General features: G+C 36.4%; 1 protein-coding gene and 1 long non-coding RNA gene across 3 annotated transcripts in view; one reads left to right on the forward strand and one right to left on the reverse strand.

Annotated features, from left to right (window-relative positions):
* Positions 1 to 7337, reverse strand: part of CELF2 (CUGBP Elav-like family member 2) — an 835088-nt gene extending 827751 nt beyond the window's left edge. Inside the window, exon 1 of the mRNA XM_058682201.1 lies at positions 7258 to 7337. The gene's annotated coding sequence lies outside the window, so the exon portion shown is untranslated. The remainder of the gene's footprint in view (positions 1 to 7257) is intronic.
* A 3-nt stretch (positions 7338 to 7340) lies between these two features.
* The window catches only part of LOC131483781 (uncharacterized), a 52806-nt gene continuing 32290 nt past the window's right edge, over positions 7341 to 27856 (forward strand). The window contains exons 1-3 of one of the 2 annotated variants that reach the window (XR_009247923.1): positions 7341 to 7645; positions 26746 to 26794; positions 27454 to 27529. This is a non-coding gene — a long non-coding RNA (uncharacterized LOC131483781). The remainder of the gene's footprint in view (positions 7646 to 26745; positions 26795 to 27453; positions 27530 to 27856) is intronic. The other variant, XR_009247922.1, reaches the window with a different exon arrangement.

Below are 27856 nucleotides of genomic sequence, written 5' to 3' on the forward strand. Positions count from 1 at the left end.
TGTCTCTCCCTCCCACTCTCTCAAAAATGAATAAATAAACATTAAAAAAAAAGGTACACAGAAAATTTCACATCGTATGTTGTGGCTATAAAAGCAACTTTAGTAAAACGTTTCCCAGATCCCTTGAACCTTGCTTTCTTTTGGATGATACGGTTCCTTAAGAAAGTCTTGTAGGGATCCCAGCAAAGCCAAAGTTACCTTGTAAGAAAGAACTACCTTATTTTAGATGATCTGGTCCACATTCCAGCAGATTCTGCACATACACAGGACATCAGAGAACTGTCTACTACTGTCCCTACTTGCCATCTAATCCACTGGTTGTGTCTCATCATCTCCAATGATGCCTTATGTCTCCACTCTTCTTGGCGTCTTCATCTGAGTTCTTGAACTTGATACTTATTTGGATATTCTATTTTACTTTTTGGCTCTATTTCTGGATCTTTCTCAGCCTCCCTGACTCCATTCCTCACATTTCTGAGCCAATCTCCTGCACTTCTGTACTGAGACCCAATTCTGGAGCCCAGCCCAGAGCACAGCCTAAAGTCTACTGATTAGGATAATAGTGACATCCGACATTCATTAAATAAGTATTTAATGAACACCTGCTATGTGCTAAGTATATCTTGCCTAGGGATTCAGCAGTAACAAAACAGACCAAAATGTCTGCCCCCATGAAACATCTTTTTAATGGAGACAGTTCTACAATAAATTAATTACACAGTATATGATGCACTATAAAAGAAGTGATAACTTTGGAGAGAAAGCCATGAAGGAGGATAAAGAAGGCTAGAGTGACTTGTACTTACAAAAAGGGTGGCCAGAGAAGGTGATATTTGGGCAAAACATGAAGGAAGTGAACAAGCAATAGATATGGATATCTAGAAGGAGCATGATCTAGGCTTAGAGAAGATCAGGTGCAAAGGTCCTGGGGTAGGAGCAGACCTCAAATGTTCTGTATGTGTAAAAGTACATGAACACGCCTAGAATATTAGGGGATGTGAGAAGCAAGAGTCAGGGAGATATGTAGGGTTATGTTATCCTTGTTGGCCCAGACAACTCCATTTTGTGTGGTTGTCCCACAGTGATTATTAATGTTAATGCTCTCACTCTCAAAAGTGTCCAGGTTTAAATGACAAATTACATAGTCAACCTATTTAGTCAAATTTGCAGTACATGAATAGGATATCAAAAATCAAAAGGTATAAAAGGGCATATAGTAAATGCAAGCCTTCCTCTCATCCCTATGTCCCAGGCTTCCAGTTTCCCTTCTTGGACACCAATGTTACAAGTTTCTAAGGCATCTTTATTGCAGTGTCTTGAACAGAGGAGTAACACCATGTGACTTACATTAAAATTTTTTTTAATATATTTAAAATTTTAAACGTTTATTCATTTTTGAGAGAGAGAGAGAGAGAGAGAGAGAGACAGTATGAGTGGGGAGGGACAGAGAGAGAGGGAGACACAGAATCCAAAGCAAGCTTCAGGCTCTGATCTGTCAGCACAGAGCTCGACATGGGGCTTGGAAAGACAAACCGTGAGATCATGACCTGAGCCAAAGTCGGACGCTTACCCAGCTGAGTCACCAGGGCGCCCCTGACTGACATTTCTAATGGACCGCTCAGGCGGTAGAAGAGATTGCCGTAGAAGCTCGGGGCCAGCTAGGAAGTTACTACAATAATCCAGGGTAGCAAAGAACTTCGTTAACTCTGCTACCTAAAGACATGGGGAAATAGAATCATATTTGTCAAATTTTAGAAATTTAGAAAGAATTAGCTTTCTTTACCTTTAGAAAGAATTAGCATGTGTATCTTTGGGTTAGAACAGCATTGTGTGAGCTCACCAATCTCAATTAGTCTCCCCCATAGTTTCTATCAGAGCACTTGAAGTTTTCCTTCACAGCACATAACGTGACTTGTAAGGACATATTTCGTGGCCATTTGTTTAAAAATGTCTTACATTTTAAGTCTCTTTTTTTTCTTACATTCTTCTTTTTAGTTTATTGAATTCTAGTTGACACAGTGTTACATTCGTTTCAGGTGTAGAACAGTGATCTGACACATCTGTGCATTATGCTCTGCTCATCATAAGTGCAGTTTCCATCTGTCCCCACACAGCACTTCTGCAATACCTTTGACGATATTCCCTGTGCGGCATCTTTCATCCCTGTGATGTGTCCATTCCATACCTGGAAGTCTGTATCGCTTATTCCCCTTCACACATTTTGCACATCCCCAACCTCACCCCATCTAGAAACCACCGTAGTTTATTCTATGTGTTAACGGGTCTCTTTCTGTTTTGTGTTTTAGATTCCACATATAAGTGAAATCATAGGATATTTGTCTTTCTCTGTCTGACTTCACTTAGTATAATACCCTCTAGGTCCATCCATCCATTTTTCCAAAGAAGCCATACAGATGGCCAGCAGACACCTGGAAAGATGGTCAACATCACTCTTCATCAGGGAAGTGCAAATCAAAACCACAATGAGTTATCATCTCAAAGCTCTCAGAAAGGCTAGTATCAAAAATACAAGAAATAGGGGCGCCTGAGTGGCGCAGTCAGTTAAGCGTCCGACTTCAGCCAGGTCACGATCTCGCGGTCCGTGAGTTCGAGCCCCGCGTCAGGCTCTGGGCTGATGGCTCGGAGCCTGGAGCCTGTTTCCGATTCTGTGTCTCCCTCTCTCTCTGCCCCTCCCCCGTTCATGCTCTGTCTCTCTCTGTCCCAAAAATAAATAAAAAACGTTGAAAAAAATTAAAAAAAAAAAATACAAGAAATAACAAGTGTTGGTGAGGATGTGGAGAAAAAGGAACACTCGTGCACTGTTAGTGGAAATGTAAACTGGTACAGCTACCGTGGAAAACAGTATGGAGGTTCCTCAAAAAATTAAGCAGAGAACTACCACACTATCCGGTAATTCCACAATTTGGCATTTACCCAAAGAAAATGAAAACAACTAATTTGAAAAGATACGTGCACCCTTGTTTACTGCAGAATTATTTACATTAACCAAGATATGGAAGCAGCCTACGTGTCCAAAGGTAGACGAACAAAGATGATGTGGCATTCATAGACAATGGAGTGTTACTCAGCCACAAAAAAAGAACAAGATATTGTCATGTGCAATAGTTTAAGCTTCTTGGGGATCATATATGTTTCTTTAGTCAGTATACATCAGTGTTTTCTACAGAACAGACATTTAAGGACAAAGTTTGAATGAATGAATGAGTGAATGAGGAAATTACACGTGCTATCTTGCCACTCTTCCTACAAAAATAATCTAGGAACAACTAGCCTTCTCTCTACCTCCCTCCATTGACCTGGGTTTCTAAATGATGAATTAACCTTTAGATCAGAATAAAAGGGAAAAAACTTAAACCAGTTTCCCTCTCTCTCTATATCTCATGTATCTCTCTATCTTCATCCTTGTGAAAACAATAGAAAACCAAGGAGGCAGGAAGGAAACAGAGGATTATAAGATTTAGTGTAACTAAGCATTTACATACTTTCTGAGGAAATATACGATGGGTATATTAGAACAGTTTTGGTAATAGGCATTAGACAATATTCTAATTAATGCATAGGTTATAAACTGACTTTTTTGAATTATTTCATCACTCTGAAGTGTTAGGGATTGGTGCACATAAGAATATTTTTATGTGTTGAAAAAACGCATTGCTATACGTCTTAGTTTCAAGGAGAGAGATATTCCCTTTATTTTCTTGGGTCACATGTGGAAGCATCTCAACAGATGATAGAACAGCATTCCTGATACACACTGACTGTTCTGTTGCAATGTGTCTTTCTAGTCCTGTGGGCATTTACCACATCAGTGAAGGGAGAACAGGGCACAAATTCAAGGGACTGGCCTAACCACACATCAGCTAAGCACAAATGCACAGGCCAGGACTTGTAGTCAATTAACTCATCGCCCTCTTGTATTTTGTTTGAACCACTTGACCACAGTGGCTGCCCAAACTGACATTCCCCTTTCTCTTCCTTGAAAGTTACCCATCTTCAGCTGGGCAGTCAAGAAACTTGACTATTTGATGGGGCCACTTCCTCTTGGCAAAGATGAAGAGACAGAGGCCCAAGAAGATTAATTAACAAAGTCACCGGTAATCAAGTATTAGGATGGATAGCTCCTGATGCCCAGCTCAGTATTTTTTGCTTCTTTTCTTACTATAGTGAAAAAAATACACAATTGAGACTGCATCAATAAATAATAATAATTTTTAAAAAGCACAAGAAAGAGAAAACACCTATGTGGCTATAGAAAAATTGCTGAAGGAAACGTGAGAAGAATATGCCAGTTCCAAGAGGTCGGAAACAATACATCATAATTTTTCTTGATCCTGGGAGCCTCATACTATGCTGAGTTTGTCATAGGCTAATTAATCAAATTACACTTTTTAGCCTACCAGTTGAACTTCTGCTACATTTGTAAATCCCTGGATGACCAAGATATGGCTATTTCATTTTTCAATTTCCCACAGATCCTAACATAGTTGATACTTAATAAACATTTATAATGAATTGAGCAAATGTCATATTTTCAAAAAGCATTATTTATACTTTTATATTGCCTTTACATTTTCATTCCAGCATCATATATAATCCCATCTGTTTGTATGTCTACGTGTAAAACAACGTTCACCCTCTCCTTAAGGCATTTCCTACTTCAACATCCATGCAGTTATAAGCTGAAAACTATTCCCAAACACCACAAGAACTAAATGGCAAATGCGGAACTATTGTTAAAGAATTTTGCTCTTGAAATTGTAATGTCATAGCATTTCAGCAAGGGAAGACGAAAGGACATTCCGATATTATGCGTGCTTAGATATTGGGATGTGGGGTTATTACTGGTTCTTTTTTATTGAAAAAAAATGGATAGGGTAAAATCTAACTAAAGTAATTTCAGTGTTATTCAATATTTTATTAATGGGGGAAGCATCATTTTAACTGCAGCAATCTATAGAATTATGGACTGATTACTAGTTCAAATGACAGCGTCCTACAGTGAAACCCATAATTTTACATTACATTCTGCAAGAGATGATAGCAGTTCTCCACATATAATGGTATCGCTAGCCCGGAATCTTGTTAACACTCATAGTCTGAGAGGTAGTGCTTATCCTCTCTCGTTCTTATTTTGAATCAGAAAGAAATTTTTTTCAGAGGTCTACTGGCCTTTATTCTTCAGAGATGGGATTTTGGTCAATTAGATATTTTCATGGAGGTGACACCTTGGTAAGAAGTTTAAGAGTTTAAGTAGCATGGTAAAATTATAAGGAAATTAATCTTTTTTTATTAAAAAATAAATTAAGAAATGCCGGTGCCTTGGTTGAACTTGCAGTTAGCTCTTTGTAGCTATTTTAGTCACCGATTCTATGGAAAGTAGCTTCAGAGTTACTTGCTTGTTACTGGGCAACAATTTATTCCAATTATAACTGAAATGTTCCTAATAGACAGTTACTGGCGGATAAAAACAGATTTTAAAAATGAACTACTAAATCCATAGTATTTCCTCTTGATGCAAGAGGCAGAAATTATTCTAACAATTGACACTTTCTAATGTTCTGAGGTCCTTTTAGACATTTCAAGTGATTTGGGGGGCATCAGTGAGGACCCATGGGGTGGCATGGTTCAGAGCTGTTAAATGTAGAAATGACACAATTAGATTAAACAGCTACAGAGACTAGGGACCAAACGTTACCAGCGCATAGAATGCCATATTCTCTATCAGATGCAAATGACATACAATCTTCAAACTTTCATAGGAGAGTTTTCTTTAAAAAAGGTCTTAATGGACATTTGGCAACTATATTCTCGACAGTCTCCCTATTACTTTTTTTACTTATCTATTAAAAACAAAAAACAAAACACAAAATACCATAGTTAACAAACAACAATGAAGAACAGCATAAAATATCCCTTGATATCTTACATGTATTTTTCTTTTTTTCCCCAATATATGAAATTTATTGTCAGATTGGTTTCCATACAACACCCAGTGCTCATCCCAAAAGGTGCCCTCCTCAATACCCATCATGTATTTTTCAAGGTAAAAAAGAGAAAATCTCTATTCCTAAGTTTCTTGACCCAAATCCAGCCCAACTCACAGACAAGCCTAAACCTTCCCATGTATATTCCAGCTTCCGAGGAGAGTCTGGAGAAGCTCAAATGAAGTTTGCCACATGGATATAATTTCAAATGAGATATTTGGTTTGCAAGAAAGGTTTTTTTTGTGTTCTTCCTGCTCTATAATATTAAAATGCAGTAAAAAAAATACACTGACCGTAGTTGCCAACTGACATAAAATTTACATGTGTCAAAGGAAGGAGTACATTGATTGTGGATTTAACCTTGGGAACTTCATCACATAGTCAACAGTTACGTGTTTTGAAATGTGTCTTAAAGGATCAGATCAGTTCTCATGGAAATCAGGAGAGATGTTGCTGAAAATTTATACCATTTAGCTTCTGTTTCTCCCCGTAACAGAATAACAGGCAAGAACATTTTCAGCCCCAGTCCCAGGCAGAGTCTATAGAAATACTTGTTGAATTTAATTGGGTTGAATTAAAATTTGTCCTTTTCAAGAATAAAGTTGGCATCTCCAGTTCAAGGTCCCCAAATGATCTAGGCTCTCCACAGTTGACTGTCTAATGAACTCCTGACTAGTTACAGATCAAAGGGATTAAAATGACTTTACTCAGCACTCACTTGTGTCTGTTTCATTATCTGGACTAAGGAAGTCTAGGATAATTACGGTGTTACTTAAAAAAAAAGTTTCATCGTTGTACTTCCTGTTTGGTGAGTAAACAACAGAACAGTTATGGTCTGTAACGGACCTATTAAAACCCAAACACCCCTACAAACGAGTAAGTTGGAGAACTCAAGAATTCTCCCTGACAGGACACTGAAATGTCAACCCTAAACGATCAACAACTCATTGCCATAGTGCGACAATCTTAACCTTGTTAAAACTGGGTGACCAGTCAATTCGCAGAGAGAAGCATCATCAGGATACCTAGGAATGCTGTTATTACCCATTATAAGTATGACGCGAGGGTCACATATCAGGCAATTACACCTTTTCATTACATGCTAACCCCTCACGGCAGGGATGCCACGCTTATGACTGCATTAGACAGACAAAGCCTTCAGCTCTTTAAAAAAAAGAAAAGCCAAAAAAAAGCACGGGGGGGGGGGCAGAAAAAAAAGGAAAAGATAAAAAAATTAAATTCGTTTTCTTACCAGCACGTTGCAGCACAAATTCGCTCACAGGAGTGTTGCCTTTACAGGTTTCTCTTTTAATTATCCTGGAAGCAGGGAGACAAAAAAAAAAAAAAAAAAGGCAAAGAAGAAGAAGCAGGGTGGTTAAATTAGCGTGCTGGAATCTTTTCAGTTTGTCGCAGAGTAGAAAAATAAAAAAGGGGGAAAAAAAGGCTCAGTAATTTAAATTTGCTCTCAGTTCAGGCTGCATCGTTGGGTCCCGCCCCTTCTTCCCGCTGGGTTCCACTACCTGCAAGGCTGGAATTGACAGCTACTGTGCAAACAAAAAAAGGAAACAAGCATGCTGGGACCATTCTGACTGCTGTTTGGGTCTCACTTGTCCTGACAACTAAAAATCATCAGTGGAAAGGTATTCTACATTTTCTACTTGAAGGATTTTTGCATGCAATTCCCTTCCATGTTAACGATACACATACAGCTCATGATGATGGGGTTTGATTACTGTTTGGGTTTTCTTTTTTCCTTTCATTGTTTTGTTTTTCTAAATATGTATAATAATCATAGTTACTGTTATTATTTACATTTTTACTGTTTTCAGCTGTTCAGTGTCATTCTTTGCATTTCTTACTGTCTTGTCCTCCTCTCCAAGACATGTTCTCTCCTGTGTTTTCCTTTCAGTCATAAACACTGAAATTTCTAGGGACGGTAGAAATGCCAAGATTAACAGAGTTGCCACTTCTCATTTGAATGCTTTTTTTTTTTTTTTTTCTATTTTTGAGCATTTAGTATTGAGAATAGTTCAAGGGACAGAAGGGCCTAGGAAGGAGATTCCATAAGCACCAGAAACTTTTAAAAAGGATGAGATAATAAGGCAAAAAGCTCATTTTCATATTTATGAATGAGGCAAATAGCTACAAACCATATACGGAGATGGGGTATACATTGCATATTTAACCTTAAGGCGTAGAAAACCACTTTAATTTTAGCCAACGAAATAAAATGGCTACTTCATGTGCAGCATATTGTCAGTGTGTAGCAGGAGGAATCATGGGAGATAATAAAGCCCGTCCTTCTGTCAGAACGTAAATAGCTCATGGAGGATTTTCAATAAGTTTTATTGTGTGGTGGTTGCTGTTTGCTAAACTTTCATTTCCGATGAGGCTGCTGTAGGCTACTTTGGTATGGAAGCTATGACATGCCTGCACATGTACGGATTATCTACACGTTAGCCTCTTCATCTGAAGCACTGCTTCTAGAATGGTATATATAGCACTGGGTCTCCTATGAAAGCACGGACTTTCTTAGATAATCCTCCTGCTCCAACCGAGTACTGTGCTGAGCACTGTGTCACGTCACATAGTCGGGGTGCGGCGGTTAAGGCGTAAAGGATAAAATGCACATGGTTCTTTGCTAGTGGCTGCTAACATGAAGCAAAATTATTCGTACAGATGTGACAGCATTTAATTTACTTTTACTTGTTAGGTTTTGTATTTTTAAAAACCTTTTCCCCTTATCCCTACCTCAAGCCGTTTAAATGCATTTCACTGTTCCTGCACAATATGGAGAAGCCCTGAAAGCCAACAGTGAGCCTGACCTAAGGGACTTGACTTTTTAAAGTCAGATTTTCAAAAGAGAAATGATTTGCAATGTAACTGAAATAAACATGATTTGGCTTTCTCAATTGGTAAAAACTTAGCTGAATATCAGATATCCATATTGTCATTTGAAATTTCACCCTAAAGTCAAACCAACCAAAAATGGAAAGACTGAGGAAGCAATGAGCAAAACTATATATTTGCCTTGTATTATAAACTTTATCAGGATTACTTTTCTGGTAGCAATGAATGCCTTTACTCGACTCCCATGAGCAGCTATAGCGTAGAAAAATAAGGCAGCTCAAGTACTCAAGAAGCCATGTTAACTTCCCAGGTAGTTAGGCAATCAGCTTTAATGAAACAGTGGTAAATTACACCAATGTGCTAATTATGGTACTTTGTCACAGCATAAAATGCAATAAAACCAACCCATGCTTTGGCTTGGAAGGTGTTATGCATAGATTTTTTTCAAAAGATTTAACAGAAGAGAGGTTTTATTTTCCTAAAGCATTCTGTAATTTCAAGTGGAGTTTTCTCAATCCTTTTCTGTAAAAGAAGGCTTCTAGGAAGATATGTAGAGCTGAAAATATATAGAAGAAAAAATATATGTAGAAGAAAAAAATATGTAGAAAAATACGTAGAAGGAAAAAATATGTAGAGCTCGAAAAAAGCAATGATAATGGCTTTTTAAAACTGGTGTCTTACCTTATAATTATACAGTTTTATGATGACATGCCAATATTAAATACTTTGGTATCATTGTGAAAACATAACACACATAGAACATATTAGGATATATACAAATATACACAGAGCTGCACATGTTGGTTTATATTCTGAACATCTCTGTTTTAAATGAAGAAGAATATTTTTACATTGTCAATGCTGACTGAGTGCAGTTAGCAGAATAGCAGTCTCAAGCAAATAAAAAATCCCGACACTGAAACTTAGAGAAGGAATAGGCTTTAAGAAATGTATGAATGAGCCCTGTGATTTCACTAGACATTGAACCTGTGACTGCAGAAGTTACTGCTTGGTGTTGGGGGACTGAGTACCATCTTACTGGGTATCTCATAACCAACCTGGGAAAAAAGTCACTTCAAAAATACCTTACTGAATTGTTAGGAGTTCTGGGTAGGCATATACATTTATATGGCTTTCAAATCATGGAAAAGTGCCTTAAAGAAACACATTGAACAAGTGTATTGGAAATGTTTTTTAGAGAAATTCTTTCAATAGCTTTAATGTCATACACGACTTAAATGTTCATTCTCAGAGAAACTTAATGTCAGGATGGGAAATGCTAGTTCATTTTTTTAAAGTGTATCACACGAATACATTTTTATCTTCTCAATTATAGTTGACAATTTTTTCAAACTCACTGAGTATTTTAAAATTATTTATTACTTTTTGATAAATGTCTCCCTCATTCTGGATCAACTCTCTTTAGTGTGATTTTACTGTTTTGTCTTTGGGGCAGTGAAGCACTTCCTAGTGAATGGTAAAATTGATCCTGATGTCTTAGTGACTACACTACCCAATGAATAATGGTTTTTTATTTCAGTAGGGTTCTGAGAAATTGCTTATATTTATTGTATTACTTAATTAATATAATTAATCCCTTTAAATGTGAATAACTAAAAAATACCTCACCACTGTCATAAAAATTTATCTGCTACTCTTGGATTGTCTTTTTTTTTTTTTAAGTTTATTTATTTACTTTGAGAGAGACAGAGACAATGCCAGTGGGGGAGGGGCAGAGAGAGTGGGATAGAAAGAATCCCAAGCAGGTTCCACACGGGATTTGAACTCATGAAACCATGAGACCATGACCTGAGCCAAAAACCAAGAGTCAGATGCTTAACCAACGGAGCCACCTAGGTGCCCCACTCTTGGGTTGTCTTTTGAAACATGTTTCCATTATTAAATCAATTTTATTAAATTTACGAAAAGTAAGTTTGAGTTTTTGAACACACACTTTACACACACAGACACAGAATTTTGGTTTTAAGGAGGTTTTCACTATCATTTCTTTAGGACCAAGTAAATACCCAGTTCAGTCTGGGTGTTCAGATTATGAAAGTATTAACTCAGAAACTGACACTTGGCCTAGGACAGAACCAAGACTGTAGGGTACCTCAGACTTCCCTACCCTGCTAACTAACATAGTCTCACACAGAAGCAAACATCTGACAAATGGAAGTATGCTTTTAGATTGAACTCAATGCTGAAGTGTAAGGGAGCCCCTCTGGGTATCAGCTCAAATGGCTAAACATAATGTCTCTTCATTAGTGGTGCCGGGAACACGTGATACCTGAAGAATAACGGTGGTTTAAAATGGGAAACAACGTTAAATTCTATTTATACATTGCTCTTCTGATAGGCATAGCATGCACACAAGATGTAAGAAGAGGACCTGGTAAACCACAGAAAATACAGAAAAGAACACCCAACTTAGACATGTAAAAAAATAGAGCACTTTATTTATTTGTTTTTAAAATTTTTTGATATTTATTTTTGAGAGAGAGACACACACACACAGAGACAGAGAGCGAGTGGGGGGGGGGGCAGAAATGGAGGGAGACAGAATCCGAAGCAGGCTCCAGGTTCCGAGCTGCCAGCACACAGCCTGACGTGCAGCTGAAACTCATGAACCGTGAGATCATGACCTGAGCTGAAGTTGGATGCTTTCACTGGGCCACCCAGGCACCCCCCAAATAGAGCATTTTACAGAAATGCTCACTTCTTTTTTTTTTTTTTAATTTTTTTTTTAACGTTTATTTATTTTTGAGACAGAGAGAGACAGAGCATGAACGGGGGAGGGTCAGAGAGAGGGAGACACAGAATCTGAAACAGGCTCCAGGCTCTGAGCTGTCAGCACAGAGCCCGACGCGGGGCTCGAACTCACAGACCGCGAGATCATGACCTGAGCCGAAGTCGGCCGCTTAACCGACTGAGCCACCCAGGCGCCCCAGAAATGCTCACTTCTTGATTAAACTGGCTGTTAGAATTTTGTGGAACAGATTGGAAAGGAGAAAAAGCTTCCTTAAAAATCAGTTGGTGAGAGATTATGGTCTGAGAAAGTTTAAGCAAAGACGAAAGTCCAGGGAAATTCAGGTCCCTGTACTGACCAAGGTGACATAGGGCTTATAGAATACGATCAGTAGAATACACTGGAAGGAGGGGTGACTTCTCCCTTGGATACAGAGGTGGACAGCAGCACAATTCACCCTGTGGGGGCTGCAGGAGGTGCAAGTTTTGCATAGTGAGGGATGGTGTGGCTAGTTTGGAGCATGCCCATTTGAGAATTCAGCTGGACAAAGTACAGAAGATGGCCGGTGTCTGACTCTAGCTGCCAAGACAGGGATCAGTGCAGAGGTGATAATGATGAGAGTTATGAGCATAGGGCAGAGAGCAAATAGTGATGAGCTCTTCAAGAGAATGCCAAGAAGTGAGAGAAGAATTTCAGGGATGGTGAAGGTGGAGCTCAAGTGACAGCTGAAGAAGTGACATCAGAGGGGAGAAGAAATGTGGAGCAAGATGGGGGTCAAAAGATTCCAGAGCATCAGATTCTTCAAAGATTGCAAATATATATAACCTGGACTGGCATAGACTAGAAAATGCTGAGGAAACAGCAAGCTGAAGGCTCTTGGCAAAGCGATCTCGTTATACTGGTGGTGGGGTCAGCTGCCGGATAGCATTGGTAAAAAAAAGGAAATGCCAAAGGCAAAACTTCATGGAGTTAACTACAACACAACTTAATCTAATTAGAATTTATTAACCATTTTACAGCAGTTCTACTTGGCAATGTAGTCCAGTTTAGGTTGAGATAGTAAGGGACACAATGAAACAAGACTTGCAGGTTCTCATTCTCGATCTAGTTAGAATATATGAAAATCTAATTGGAGTATACTTGGGCTTTTTTCATAAACACAGTAAAGTACTGTAAATGTATTTTCTCTTCCTTATGATTTTCTTAATAGCATTTTATTTTCCTCTAGCTTACCTTATTGTAAGAATACAGTATATAATACATGTAACATAGAAATATGTTAATTGACTACTTTTGTTATCAGTAAGGCTTCCTGTTGACAATAGCTTATGAGTAGTTAAGTTTCTGTGGAGTCAAAAGTTCTACACAGATTTTCGACTGTGCAGGGGTCGGTGTCCCTAACCCTTAGGTTGTTCAAGGGTCAATTGTATATACAATTACATTTAAAGGTTTATTTTAGGGGCGCCTGGGTGGCTCAGTCGGTTAAGTGTCCGACTTCAGCTCAGGTCATGATCCCACGGTTTGTGAGTTTGAGCCCCACATCGGGCTCTGTGCTGACAGCTCAGAGCCTGGAGCCTGCTTTGGATTCTGTGTCTTCCTCTCTCTCTCTGCACCTCCCCTGCTCATGCTCTGTCTCTGTCTCTCAAAAATAAATAAATGTTAATTTTTAAAGGTTTATTTTCGAAATCTTTCTCATGTGGAGAAAATTGTGATATGACTGAAAAGACAGCACACGTAAATGTGTATATGACAATCCCTTCTTACCAATATATAGCATTTAATTTGGCAGAAACTGTATTTGTACCTAATTTTAAAGATGATTTATGGCACACCTAATAGACCAAGGGAATATTTGTTGGATAGCCATGTCTATACATATGAAGGGCACTATAATGCATCTTGTATTTAAACAAACAGCCCAGGAATCACACAAGCACACATGTAAAGTATCTCTTCAATTGTTACATTATATAATTGTTCATTCTGATATGAACTGGAATTATCCCATCCTTGTTTCAGGTTCTTCACTGTAGTCACTGCTCATGACTTTTCCCAAATTAAAATTTTTATCAATTGATCTCTAAGGAAGTTTAACCCTCCCATCTTACGGATGTTCTGCAAAATGCTCTGCAACATATTTCTATTATCTGATACTGTTAGGAAGGCAGATTTAAATGACTTGCTATTTTGGCACATTAGCAAAGGAATATAGAATTTCATTACAAAACTCATAATTTCTTCCCAAGCCAGTGGTGAGTAAGTCTTTGTAAAGCAGAGTTATTTTCCCCAAACCATGATTATCTGCATCTATTAGAATTGAAATAATTCTTCTTTTTTAGAAATAGGAAGAGAAACAAGGGGGTGATACAGTGGGGAAGATCAGATGTGAATCCAGAAAATCTTCTTTATCTTTCTCTGAAATAATTTCCCATTGTCATTTAATTTAAAGCTGTTTCAAACTTGAGGATTATAGGTACAGTTTTCCTGGATTCTGAGTTAACTTCTGGATAACACTTGCTACATTGTGCATAACATGTTACAATTTTATTATTTATTTATTTAGACAGCAGTTGAACAATTCATAGTTACATTTTTTTAATGCTCTGTCTTGTGCCCTCTCCTTTTTCTGCAACAAGATATAAACTTGTAGCATTTCCATTACTTGCCAAATGCAGTCCAATATTTATCATTGTGTAAAAAAATCAAAACACAACAAAATAAACAAGCAACGATAAAACTAACTACCCCTAAGCTTGCTATTGTGAAAAGAAAAGGTCTTGCTTTATAATTTTGATGAAAAGGTAAGCCAGTACATTTTCATAGAAATATATTTGTATATTTTATTTTCCAAATGGTTTAGTCAAATGCAGACATGATGTGCTTAAATGATCCTGTGTCAAGACTGCACTGAGTAAAAGTGTCTTAAAGATCTATGTGCACCTTTATATGAAGTTTGTGTCTCATCATAGGAAATCACTGAAGTATTTTAAACAGGAGTAAGATATAATTATATATGTATTGTTGAAAAACAAATCTGTTAGCAGCATTTACAATAGGTTGAAGTGGTGAGAATTCCTTCAATGATATATTACGCCAATAATATTTTATCTTGCTTGGTTAAAAAACATATTTAAGGTAGTTTACAGGGAAACATATAATTCAGCAATATAAAACATAATTTAATGATACTGAGGAGAGAGAAAAATAAAGGTACATATGCAAAGGAAATCAGGAATTAAATTAATGAACACAATGATACTGTAATATCATAGAAGTTAAGAGGCAATTTGGTTCTAATATTCCCAACCAATGTGAAATAGAAAACACAATCAGCTTCATGTGTCATACTGTTCATAAGATTAAAATAAACCAGTTGTTGGGGCTCCTAGGTGGCTCAGTCATTTAAGAGTCCACCTCTTGATTTTGGCCCAGGTCATGATCTCATGGTTGTGAGAGCAAGCCCCAGCGGGCTCCATGCTGAGTGTGGAGCCTACTTGAGAGTCTCTTTCTCTGCCCCTCCCCCACTTGCTCACACATGCTCTCTCTCTCTTTCAAAAAAAACAAAACCAGAAACACAACAGCTGTTGAGAAATACAGATATTTGAGATGAGAAATTAGAAAGCTGTTCCTCTCAGTTTCTCCCAGAGAGGTCCCCAAAACCTCCTCAACACAAACATTTATATCTTATATACAATGGGCCTGGTTTTAGTCATAAATGGGCCAAACTTCTTATATCAAAGCTTAAAGTGATTATAATTTAGGCTGAAAACTAATCAAATGCTCCACCTCAGCGCTAAAACAAACCAGGAAAACACTGTAAGCAATTAACTAGTCAATTAAATAAATATTAAGACCTTAATTTGTGTCAGACCTTGTCCTAGTTACTAGAGATACAACTGGGAACAAGAACCAATATTTTCTTTCAGACAAGTGGGGATGAAGACAAGTTGATAGACAACCAAGACGAGTGATAAGTGTAAGGATGGGAAAGTGTATAGCCTGATATGGGTGGACGAAGAAAGGATAGTGTCAACTGAGGCTCAAGGAATCCAAGATGGCTTCCAAGGGGAAGTGACCTCTACATAGCATCCTGAAGAAGAAAAAAGTAAGGAAAGAAGTTACTAGAAAAATGGAAATAGATAAAACTGTCACACTCAAAGGGAACAAAGAAGTGGACGACATTCCTCAAATGAATTAGGATTTGTATCTCCAGTGCATACAACAGAGCAATCTAAAAAAATTCTAAATCAGTTCCTAAGTAAAAATAAATAATCTCTTAACCAAAGTTGATAGAATGCTACTTGCTGAAAACAGTTAATGTCATTTACCCAGAACTTATGACAAGTATTGTATTGACTCTTGGAACTCAGAAGCATTCCCATTAGAATCAAAAAGATAAGAGTGATGTCTATTATCCTTGTTATTCAGCATTTTCTTAAGGATTCTAAACAATAAATGAAATGAAATCATGAAAAGATAAGCAATGTATATTTTGAAAGGGAAGAAACAAACTGTAATTTCTTCTTTTCAGATGATATACTTATCTGTAGAGAAAATGCAAGAGACCCGTACATATAAATATAACCATTTATAGCTAACAGGAGATCATCAAGATCATTGATGAAAAATACATAAAAATTTAAGAATATTCCTACATTTCATCAATAAGCATAAAATTTAGTGGAAAACACAACCCTCTAAATACTAGGAACCAAACTGTGAAGCCTTGAGGAACAGGCTTAGCAAAAGATGTGTAAGATCTTCTTGCACAAAATTATAAAATATTATTGAAATAAATAATATAGGATATGAAAATCTGAGTTACAAGTTATACGAGGTTATAGAGATCTAATATTCCTCAAATTAATCTATAAATGCAAGGCAATTTTAGTCAAAATCTGATACATTAGAACTCAGGGAAGATCTAAACTATTGCTTGAACTGTGCACCATATCTTTTCTATAAAATAGTGATTTCAATTTCACCATTTTAAAATAATTTTATCACATTTACATGAATTAAAGGAGAAAACAAAATGAGCGTGTTAACAGATGAAGTAAAATTGTCAAGACTGACAGCTTATAAACTGTCAAAATGTATGTAAAAATAGAGTGCTGTAATAAATATAGGAAACATCTAAATAAATGTATTCAAAACTATAGAGTGGAATAATAAAATATGAAGACATCCCTCACAATAACCAAAATCTCTGTGCATTTCCCCTTCCCCAGGAGTAGCGCCCTGTCTGAGCCCGGACCAGACTTGGTGTTTATCACATACTTAGGACTGAAAACTGCTTGCACGGATAGCCTAGGACTTCCCTTCACCCCTGTTTCTTTAGAAATTGACTCCCTTTAGTCCTCATTGCTTCTATAGCTCTATGGCATATTTAAATATTTATTTTATTTATTTATTTATTTATTTATTTATTTATTAATTATTTTTTTTAATATATGAAATTTATTGTCAAATTGGTTTCCATACAACACCCAGTGCTCATCTCAAAAGGTGCCCTCCTCAATACCCATCACCCACCCTCCCCTCCCTCCCGCCCCCCATCAACCCTCAGTTTGTTCTCAGTTTAATTTTATAATGTATCTGGCTTTTCACACTCATTTCATTGGGAGGATTGTCATGCTGTGAACAGCTCCATCCTATCCTTCCCCAAATATAATGTTATTTCTGTTTATTTTAAAGTTTTAGATGTATGATATCATGCTGCATTTAGTTTTCTGAAATTTGTTGTTTCAGTTAGATTTCCACTAAGCATATAGAAGTTGTAGCTGTAGATAATGAACAGTCACTCAAGTAGAAGATTCCATTCTTAATACTACATAATTTTTCTACTCTTCTACTGATAGGTATTTGGTTTGTTTCTAGACTTTTGTTTGGTTCTGGTTATTATAAAAACTGCATATATTATGTCATTGTTACAACAAATATTGCACATTTCTAGTTATTTTGCTATTATGAGAGTGGACACTGTTGCAAGGCAATAAAAGCCCCAGATCTTTCAGAGGTAAAAGGATTGGTATCCCTCACCTAGCAAGCAACACCAACACAGATCAGCTAAAATATGGGGTGAGAGTAGGGAATCTTAACATATATATAAGAGTTCCAGAAGGTAAGAATAGAGAGAATCAATGAGGGTTAATATTTGGAGGGGTAATACATGAAAATTTACCAGCTATGCCATGATGAAAAATATGAAACCACAGCTTCAGAAAGCACCCAAAGAAAATGAATAAAAAGAAACATAAGATGATATGTAATGATGACAAAAAGGTCAAACACTGTTAAAGGAGTCTTCGGTTTCCAGCCATGATGTAAGAACTAAGTGTTGGACTTAGCTTCCTGCTATGAAGAACTATAAATCTGGGTAGAATGTATGAAACTGTGTACAGATATTAAACCATAGGTAGCTCAGGTCTGTCATCCCTGAGACAAAAAGAAACCCCTGAGGTAAGCGCCATATTTACCCTAGCTCTCTGCATAGGAAGTGACTCCTAAATGCAACAGAGAAGAGTAGAGCTAAAACAGAGTATCAGGGTCTCACTGGCATGAGGAGGCTAAGAACAGATTTCAAGGCTACTGAAGTAGCTAAAATGTGCAGAACGGCTGCCAGAAAGGAGGAGGCAATGGAGAGAGGGAATCCTAGGAGTTCCTAGGATTGCCTGGGAGAGAGTGGCTGCCTCAAGGTTGGGAGTGGAACCAAAAGGCTGCATAATTCTAGGAAATACTGATGTCCTGACTCAACCATAATTGAAGGACCTTGTTACTACTGTGGACATTCAGCTGATATCTCAGCACAGTTATACCTAAGGGGTAACGATCATGCCCCAAAGTAACTGTGATGGTTCTTAACAAAACCTAGAACTAAGTTTCAGCAAAATCATTAAAGGTGCCAGAAAATTAATTTCCCATTTTAATAAAACACAACATTCCTTACAAAGAGACATTAAACCAGACCTGTTGTAACTGATCATCCTTCCCAAATTATATTATTGCATGCTCTCTATACAGTAGAATAGGCAAGAAAATGAATTTGGCATTTATTTAACCTAAAATAGACATGACAAAAGAAACAGTAGGACAACAGTAGATGGGGCGGATAGAAAAGAAACAGAAATATGGCATAATAAACTCCAAATATGTCAATAACTACATTAAATGTAAATGAATCAAACACTTTCATTAAAAAGCAGAGAGTAGCAGATTGTATAAAAAAGTAAGAATCAACAACATACATTCTAGGAGATACACTTTGAATTATAAACCACAACTAGGCTTAAAGTAAAATAATGACAAATTTATGCCTCATAAACATTAAATATGTGAAAACCATGAAACATATAAAAACATAAAGGCTAAATTTGCATCAAATTAAGTCTACTTCCAAATAAGAAGTATTGGCAGAGAAAAAAGGGGAAATTTTATACTGGTGAAAGGGTAAATTCAGCAGGAAAACATATAGTCTTAAATGTGCATGTATCTAGTATAGGAATGTCAAAGAATATGAAGCAAAACGGACAGAACTAAAGAGTGAAATGGACCAATTCAAAGTTAGAGTTGGCAATGTTGACTCTTCTCTCAGAAATGGTTTGAACATGTAGACAAGAAATCAATAATGATAGAGAAGATCTGACCTCAGAACATCATACCCAGTAACTGAAAAATATACCTTCTTTTCAAGTGCACATGAGGCAATGACAGATATACCGTACTTGGGGCCATAATAAATTTCAAAAGACTAATGAGAAAAAACATAGAAAAAGGTTACCTCTAATAGGAATGAAAGAGAAGATATCATTACATATTCTCCATACCTTATAGGAATAGGAGAATATTGTCTAAAGTTCCATGTAGCAGATCAAATAAAATTTTACAAATCTGTTGAAAAATTCTACTTACCTTACACAAGAAGAAACAGAAAACCTGAAAACGATTCATTTATTAAAATAATTAGACTTGTAATATTATATCTCCCTACAAAGAAAAGTCAAGACCCAGATATACTGGTGAATCCTATCAAATGAATACTGTCCATTGTTATACAAAGTGTTTTTGAAAATGGAAAATAGAACACTCTCCCAATTTATGAGGCTATAATAACTGTAGTAACAAACACTGACGTGGACATTACAAGAAAAGTAATGCACAGTCCAAAATCTCTTATGATTTAAAGATATACCAACCCAACTGCTCTGTAATACAACTCCCAGGAGTTTAACCAAGAGAAATGAAAACACATATCCCCAAGAGAATGTACTTGATGTTAATAACTGATTTATTAACAATAACCAGAAACTAGCAATAAGAATATGTTTAACAGATGACAGATAAACAACATCTGTACCATAGAATACTACTTATCAGTAAAAAATAAGCTGAAAGATATACTCAAACTGAAGATATACTCAAGAAAATAAATGCCTCTTACAGGTATTATATTTAGTAAAGGAAGTCAGATATACAATAATGCAGAGTTTCATTTTGTTAATATCAAGTTCTCTAAGAGCCAAAACTAATCAATGCTGATAGAAACCAGACCAGTGGTTATGTGGCATGGGGTTGGGGGAGACTGAATGCAAAGGCGTGAAGAAGGCAGTCTGGGGAGAAGGAAATTTTGGGAGTGGCTGTTACACGGACATATGTATTTGTTAGCATTGAACTGTACACTTAAATCTAAGCACATTATTGTATATTTTGTATGTAAAATTTATAGTAAAAGTTGTGGAAAACAGAATAGGTGGAATAGTTACAAAAGAAGGACAATCGAAAGAACTGCATATATTTTAAATACAACAATGTAAGTCTGAAGAAAATGGAATATTAACTTTAAAACACAAAGAAGAATATCCTAAACAAATATATGAATTGAAATTCTCTCTGTATAAAATATTATTAATGTCCAATTATTGAGATTTTCATAAAAAGTGAAAATTTAAATATTAGACAAAAACGGTATGTATGTCAGGGGAAAGGTGAGTAGAGTTAAAATCTTAGAAACTTGTTTTCTGGAAACAAATTTTGTTTTCTAGAAAGGCCTTACTTTGGTTTTTACCTTTCTTAAGTTAAATATTCATGAAAACTACTTCAACAGTAGTCACAGGAAACAAATAATAATAAAAGAAAGAGAAAAATAGGGAGCTTAAATTTCAAACCAGTAGAGGAAAAACATGGAAGATAAATAGGCAAACAAACAAAATGAAGAGGTCGTAAGCGAGAAAGAATTCTAATTGTAACTGACACTTATATAGCGATTCCTACAACCCAGGCTGGTTTAATCACTTTATACATATGAACTACCTAGATCACAAAGTGGCTTGATGACCTTTATGGCTTGATGACCATCCTCATATTATAGAGTAGGAAAGTGTGACGTGAAATTCCATAAAGCTACCAAGTGGCAGATTGAAAACTAGGCGGCTTGGTTACAAAACCCGTTCATGAAACCAAAATCTTCTTCTTCCCCAAAAAGTGGAGCAGAAAAAAACCAAAAAGAGATGGAATGAAAGGAATTCCAAAGTAATGACAATGATAAGTGTACAATTATGTATGATAATTATAACTAATGTTACTGGCAAAAGACAGATTTTCAAGGGATATCAAAAGTTACATGCCTATCCCGTTAGGAGTGGTATATGTATAGTATGAAAAGCTGAAAGCACAATGAAGGAATAAGATACAAAAAGAAAACAGAAACCAAAATAAATATCGGATAGCTACATCTATATAAAAATATACTTTAAGGCAAAACATATTAAGGATAGAGAGGATCACTACATAATAATAAAAGGATTCTATTCCCCTGGATGTTATAGGTCTGCAAACTTGTATGCATCTTATAAAATAGACCCATAAATATAATACAAAAATGAACAAAACTGCTTTTGAGGTTCAGCCCATGCTAACGGTGAATAAATGCTGATGAAGTAATTCACATAGAAACTTGAGCACCAACTTAGGAAAATTTATGTTGTCCAAGATTTTTATGTTTTAATATTACTTGTATGTAGAACTTCCGATATTATTTTAATTTTTAATTTTTTAATATTTAAAAAAATGTTTATTTATTTTGAGCACGAGTGGGGGAGGGACAGAAAGAGAATCTCAAGTGCAATCTGTGCTGTCAGCGCAGAGCTCGATGTGGGGCTCAAACTCAGGAGTTTTGAGATCATGACCTGAGTCGAAACCAAGAGTAGGACTCTTACCTGACTGAGCCACCCAGGCTCCCCCGACCATCTTGTTTTTAAACATGGCGATGGACCCTTTTGCCAATAAGATATTAATTACCTCATTATCATTACTTTTCCCCTAAGTTTTATTTAAAAGGATGGATTATTGGTTTAGAAGTTGTACACAATGCTCAAGGTTCTGATATATATTACCTATATTACTACATTTACCTCCTGAGAAATCAAACTAATTTACATTCAAATGGATATATGAGAATTCTTTACATATTTTCATTTTTAAAAGGCTTCAACAATATAGATAAAATGGAGTAATGTATATTATTTTCATTTTAATTTGACTTCTAAGTCATTTAAATAAGATTTTTTTCTTACTAGTCGTTTATATATCTTATTTGGAGTCTGTTTTCATGTTTTACCAAATTTTCTGTTAGGGTGTTTATGTTCATTTTGACTTGTAGGAGATTTTTATATTAAAGATATTAAAATTTATATTTTGTATATATTTAAAATTTTTATATGTTTTATTTATTTTTTATTTCATTTCATTTTATTTATTTTTTTATTTTATTTATTTTTGAGACAGAGAGAGACAGAGCATGAGCAGGGGAGGGGCAGAGAGAGAGGGAGACACAGAATCTGAAGCAGGTTCCAGGCTCTGAGCTGTCAGCACAGAGCCTGACGCAGGGTTCAAACTCATGAACTGTGAGATCATGACTTGAGCTGAAGTTAGATGCTTAACCAACTGAACCACCTAGGCACCCCTATCTTTTGTATAAATTATTTAAGTTTTCTGATAACTTGTGTTTGTATAGACAAAGTTTTTTGTTATTAAGAAATTTTTAGGTTTGATGTACTCAAATCTATCAGTTTTTTCTTTTAGTATTTTTTACATCATCATGTTGAAATAATCTCTTACCATTGCAAGATTATATAATGATTTCCATGTATTTCTATGCATGAAAATTAAATATACATCTAAGTTACTCATATTTCAGTAAAAAAAATCACAACAAAAATTATAGTTAGAATTGGGTAAAATAAAATTATAACTGAGTAAAATGAAATTACAAGTCAAAACATGTTGAATATAGTACTAATAGTAAATGGAGGGAAGTTGAGAGTCATGTATATTCATTTTAGGAGATTAATAAACCAAAAGAAAGTATAAAAAGGGTACTAAGTAAGCCAAAGATTAGAAACCAATGGCTTAGAACATAAAGATACTACAGATATTCAAAATTTCAATAGTTGTTTTCTTCAAAAGAATAATAAAACAGAAAAATCTCCTATAAATGAACAATTAGCAACAAAAGGGGACATAATTAAGATAGAGGAGAGATTTAAATACAGTTAGAGAATACTGTGAGCGACTCAATGCCATTTAATTAGAAAACTTGGATCAAATAGACAAATTTTTAGAAAAATATAAATTTTTATAGAATGTTCAAGAAGAAATAGCAAGCCTACTCTTATAATAACCCAAGAAACATAATTAGTATTAACGATAATCTCACAGAAAAGTTACACACCTCAAATTATTTTGCCAGCAAATTCTACAAAACTTTGAAGGAAAAGATCATTCCAATTTTATTCTATCTCCTCCAGAAAATGGAGGAGATTTCATTTCAACTAATTCCATGCAACTAGCATAATCTTAAAGCCAATCTCAATTGTGATCCTATATCCAAAACTCCTTAAAACAGCCTAATGCAATATCCAACCCCCCCCCAAAAAAAAAATTATGAACTCCCCTGGATGTGTCTCTATTTACTTGAAGTACCACTGAATTTTGCAAACAACTGACCACTACAGGTGGCCAAACTCTGCACCTATGTTTCAAAGATTCCTACATCTGCTGGCTTCTGGCTGGCTTCAGCCAGTGGGAGGCACTGGAAGGGAGATAGGGGAGTAGAAGGATAGGGAAAGCCAGGATGCTTCTCCCTGGCTTTATTTTGGATGGACTTTCTAGTAGCGAATGACTCTCCTGTGTCTCCAGCTGTCACTAGCTGGCCTTGCCATGACTCCACTTTCACTGAGTATTCCCCAGGGCAGGTGCCTCCTTGTCCCATTTGGCTTCTGCCTATTCAATCACCTTTGTAGCCAACCCCCTGGTATAAACTGTCTCTATTATGACGCAAGAAGTCAAGTTACATTTTAATGAGGAGTGTAATCACCACATTAACATATTTTAAAAGACATTTATATAATCATCTTAATAAATGTAAAAATAACTTAATTTCAACCCTGACTCATGTTTAAAATTCTTAGAAAACTAAAGCAATTCTAACTAAATAAAAGATAGCTTATAAGAAACATCATTCTTAATGTCAAACCTTAAAAAAATTCCTAGGGAATGTTTAATATCATCATATCTTTTCATCTTTGTATTAGATGCACTAGATCCTAAAACTTAGAAAGAAAGTAGATGCAGAGGTATAAGAATGAGAAAGAAACAAATTCTCTTATTCACAGAAGATATAAGTGTGTATAAAGAACATAGGAATTAATATAATAATTATTATCAACAATAAAGATGTTTGGAAATGAAGCTGCTAAAGAAATAAGTAGAACAAAATTTGTGCAAGACAGGAATGAAAAAAACATGATAATTTTATTAAAATATGTTATAAAACAATCTAAAAAAAGAAAGATATGTGTATTCATTAATTGGAAGCCTCGGTATTATATTTAATTTTTCCTCAAATTGATCTATAGATTTAATGATATTTTGATCAAAATTCCAAAAGAACATTACGTGGGGCTTTGTAAGTTGATTCTTAAATTTATACAGAGGACTCAAAGGCCAAAATCTGCCAAGAAATTTCTAACAAAGAATAAGATGTGAATATATGTGTAGGGTTGCTTTACCAGGCATCAAGACCTATTATTAAGCAGTAGACAGTGTGGTACTTGCTCAGGGATAGAGAAATTGATCAATGGAACAACATACGGAACTTAGAAATAGTTCCATCCATCCATGAAAACTGATGTCCCTTTTCACACCGACTTTGCAATACAATAGGTCATTTAAGTTCAAGCTTACATTCTGTGGGATTCTATGTCAGTAACATTCAGAGCATTCTCTAAACCCTCTCAGGATAGTACTGGCAGACACATTGGGAGTGTATAAGAAAAATCCATATCCTGATCAAGCACCAGTTCTGGTAAGAATGAATTACTGGTCCTCTAGGATAGAAGAGGTCTAATATAACAGATTTTACCCCCAAGTGGCTGGCTCACCTCCTTGCATTATGATACCATGTTGAGAGCTCAGGTTTGGTCTCTGCCACTGGCAGGGTTGGATATTTAAGAGCAGCAAAAGGTAGTTGAACGTGAATGAGGAAGAGCCTTGGTGAAAAGCAGTCACTGGACTCACACTTAGCCTCATCTCTATCACTTAGCTTCTCCATGTATGGGTCAGTGGTGCAAGGACAAAAAACTGGCCAAGGACAGAGTCTGCCTGATATTTACCTCCAAACCTAACCTATCTAGCTATTGAGTGCTTTCTTTTCTGGTAGGTTTTGACTTCATGGATCCATCGCATGTCTATTTTCCTCTTCTTTGTTTTCAGTTTTTCAGTGTGGTTGCTTCCTGGCCCTTACCAATCAGCCAAGTCATTGCTTCACGTCATTTATTCATGTATCTTCTCACTTGAGATTACTTCTCCTCATACCAAAGTGATGACCAAGTCTACTGTCTGTGGCTCTATGAATAGATTCTTGGAGGTCATTCCTGATTAGGTCTATAGGTCAACGCATCTCTGTACCAACATATTGAACTAAATCGTTTTTGAAGCAATGCTTTTTTTTTTCCTCCTTTTTTTTAGGGAATACTCTGGGAGGCCATGGTTGTGCACTGGGGAGAGCCATCAATACAACAAATGTTGGTGATATGGGCATCTGTTCTTTTCATTTTGGGGGCCATCTGGACCTGCTAATGACACATTCTGAATGTATAATTTTTATTGTAAGATGGATTATGATTGCATTTGTGCAACCTTATAACTTGGTGAATTTAAGCATACCCAGTTTTTTAATGTACTGTAGTGTGTTTTTAGTCAATTGATGTCCCATGATTAGGCATTTGCCAAATACTTGCGCCAGATAGCTTGCCAGGAGCTGCTTCTCAAATGTATGCAGAGAACCCTAGTGTTCTCTGCAGTGACTTACCTAGTGGAGTCAGCCAGAGGCTTTATACAGTATCTTATCTACCACAGATACCTCCAACACCATTGGACCTGCCAGATCATATCATCTGAACCTGTGGCAAAGTTCTCTCTTGCTCTGTACAATTAAAACTGACAGAGTTTTGAATTTTCAATACATAGATCCAAGCACCAGGTATAAATATGCTATATGCTGCCTCCAAAACCCAAAGAAAACCACCAAACCTGGGGTGGTATCTCTTCCTCAGTGATAAAGGGCAAAAGTTCAAAATCTAGTCCTTTTCCCTACATGAGTATCAGAACAGGTCCCAGATTATTGGAATCGTATTAAGATGCTGAATCTTGTAGGGCACATGTAAACCCTATAGCATATTACCTACCTTTACAGGCCATCTAGATTCTGATGATATCCTCATCAGGGCATTAATATGATGCGATCAATACAGTGGCCAAGATGTTTTACAGGATGACAAGATCATCAAAATTTCAATAGAGTATATTGTGACAAAGAGCAAGAGGGCCGGCAGCCTTGGAGCCAGAAAGTGATTGTGTACTGTTATTCTCCCCACGTAAAGGCAAATAGCTTTGATCCTCTTTACCTATGGATATTGAAAATAATTCACTGTATCAGTTGGCATTCACCGTATCAATAGCCAAAAGTCCAAAGTGTCAAAATCTGTGATGATCTGTCTCATCAGCAGAGATTAGAGCTACAACTTGGTTAGGTTTATAGTAATCCACAATCACCAGTCATAATACATATAATTTTTTTCACAGAGGCCATAAAGATGAATAGAGTAAGAATATAACAGAGGCCCTTTGACTGGTAAGTGATCCAATTCTAGAATTCCATCTTGAATGTAGGCTTTCTAATTGGCTTAGAAATTAGAAATTGGCTTTCTGTTGCCATGAAAGCAAAACACAGAACAATTCCTTGAGTGTACGTAGATAATTTGAGAAGGGTTCCTAAGAAGCAGAAATAGGAAGTGGAAAAATTAGATACGGAAAGAATTCAATTAATTACAAAATGCATTAATTAGCTGTTTATGGTCATGGATAACAGGGGTTCAAGCCTTCTAGTAGCTCTCTGAGGGACCAAGTACCACACACATTAGAATTATCCCATGGGTTGTCCCTGAGAGTGTTTATACCCCCACATTTTTTTTCCTGCACAGTTGAAAAGACTTCTGTGGCTTTGGAAGAAGGCTGGAGGCTCCAAAGCATATACCTCAGCAAGGTCTTTGTGTGGGAGGTTGGCAACATACTGCACCATAAGGATGCAGGCATAGCTATGAGGAGATCATGTTGACTAGATGGCAGTGACATGGTAAGTTACAGTCATTTGCAACACTCAGACATGTATACAAATGTTCTTCTAGTACGATGGTCCCACCGGGTCTTAGTCCACCATATTGCACGGATGCAACAACAGCTCTGGTTGTCATGAAATATATTCACAAATATTTGGATCCTTCCTCTATGTAGGCACAGAAGAGGATTATACTTCCCTGCCCTTTCTGAAGTGAGGCAAAGCTATTTGATATGCTTTGGCCAGTGAAAGGTGAGTAAAAGTTTGTGTGCATCACTTCTGGATGGTAACTTTGACCCCATGTTTTAGTAGCCATGTTTGCTTCCCATTGCCATGCTGATAGTGTAAGTGTTGATGTGCAGTCTGTCCCTGAGAATACATCCTGCTTAACTGACTTGTGCTGAAGAAATAAAACTTTGGTTGTATTAAGCCACTGAAAATTTGAGGTTATGTGAAATCTGAATCCACTCCCTACGATTGGCAAACTATGGGCACAGCCTAAATCTGGCTCACTCCCTGTTTTGATTAATAAAGTTTTATTGGTACTCAGCCACATCCACTCATATATGTATTATATAT

The sequence above is a fragment of the Neofelis nebulosa genome, chromosome 8, assembly GCF_028018385.1.
Source record: "Neofelis nebulosa isolate mNeoNeb1 chromosome 8, mNeoNeb1.pri, whole genome shotgun sequence".
Lineage (NCBI taxonomy): Eukaryota > Metazoa > Chordata > Mammalia > Carnivora > Felidae > Neofelis > Neofelis nebulosa.